Source organism: Dama dama, chromosome 24, assembly GCF_033118175.1.
Source record: "Dama dama isolate Ldn47 chromosome 24, ASM3311817v1, whole genome shotgun sequence".
Taxonomy (NCBI): Eukaryota; Metazoa; Chordata; class Mammalia; order Artiodactyla; family Cervidae; genus Dama; species Dama dama.
The window spans coordinates 5,255,015-5,256,756 of NC_083704.1; the positions used below are offsets into that span (position 1 = coordinate 5,255,015).

General features: G+C 36.5%; 1 pseudogene; it reads right to left on the reverse strand.

Annotated features, from left to right (window-relative positions):
* Positions 1-540: 540 nt before the first annotated feature.
* Positions 541-1,446, reverse strand: LOC133046199 (olfactory receptor 4A47-like; annotated as a pseudogene).
* Positions 1,447-1,742: the final 296 nt, after the last annotated feature.

The following is a 1,742-nucleotide window of genomic DNA, read 5'->3' on the forward strand; positions in this document are numbered from 1 at the left end:
AAATAATATGAACAAAATAATTGTTAGTAAAGTATCTTATGGATACAAAAATAAGCTACATACTTAAAATATTAATATGGGCTGTCTTTGTTTAAAGAGGAGTGAATCAATTTTCTACTTCTTATTTCATATTTCTTTTTTCTGAAATCTATAATGAGTCATATTAACTCTGAAAAAATGAATTACTTAAGATATAAACACAAGAAACCCTTCACTTTCACAGTATTAACTATAGGATAACTCATTACATAGAACATATGTATATAGTCTAACAGAGATAATTTTACACCTAAAAGCTCTGTATATTTTCCTAAGAAATTTGCACAAGTTTTCTAAATATATATATATACATATATATACTTGTAAAATATGAAAAGCTTAAAATATATTTTGATCACTGAAAGTATTCATATAATAAATGTTTTTAATCTGCCAACTTTATTAAATCTGAGGGAAATTTACTACAGTTAAATAAGCATACATATCTTATGTGTAAACAGCAGTATTTCACTGAAAACAGGTGATATATATTCTGATGCGTCATTTTCTTTTTCTGATCCACAGCTTTCTCATGATATTTTTTATCTCTGCATTCCTCAGAGTATATATTAGAGGGTTCAGCATAGAACTGATAATGGTGTAAAACACAGTCAAGGATTTATCAATGGGTAAAGTGGAAGGAGGTCTCACATACATAAAAATACAGGGCACAAAGACGAGGTGATGTGGGAGCCACAGGTAGACAAGGCTTTGCGCCTCCCTTCCTGACTAATATTCTTCAGGGAGTGCAGAATGGCCCCGTAGGAGATGAGTAAGAGTTGAAGATGACCACACGGATGGCCCCATCAATGGCCAGCACTGTGAGGCCAATAATGTAGGTGTCAGCGCAGGCAAGTTTGAACAAGAGGTACATGTCACAGATGAAGTGGTCAATGACATTGGGGCCACAGAAGGGAAGGCTGTAAACAAGAGAAGTTGAACTACCACATGTAAAAACCCACCAACCCAGGCCAAAAGCAGTAGCAGAACACACAGCCACTGATTCATGATTGTCAAATAATGCAAGGGTTTGCAGATGGCCACGTAGCAGTCATAGGCCATGACCACCAGGAGCAAAACTTCCATACCAGCAAATAAGTGCTCTATAAAAAACTGGGTCGTGCAAGCTTGGAAGGAGAAGGTTTTCTTCTCATAATGTAAGTTTATAATTATTTTTGGGGTGACAGTAGTAGGATAAACAGCATCCAGAAATGATAAGTAGCCAAGAAAGAAGCATATAGGGGAATTCAGAGTTGAACTGAACACCACAGTCGGGACAATGAGTAGGTTGTCCACCATGGTCACAACGTAGATGAGCAAGAAGATGACAAATAGTATTTTCTGACCCTGGACACTCTCAGTCATCCCCAAGAGGACAAATTCTGTTACATTGTTCCTTGGTTTCATCAAGTCTGTATAAGAGCTCAGTTCATATATTAGAAGCAGTTTACCTACAACACAAGGGGGAAAACTTTTAAATTCAGTCTAAGTTGTATCTCTTATGTATCCATTCATTTAAAATCAATAGTATGGAGTATCTATATGATCCCAATGTATTATAAACATTGTGTTAATCAAGTTGAACACAGGGTAAATGATCAAACAATTCCAGATCCATGTGTGTATGTGCTCGGTCATGTCTGACTGTTTGCATCCCCATGGACTGCAACCTGCCAGGCTCCCCTGTTCATGGTGTTTTTCCA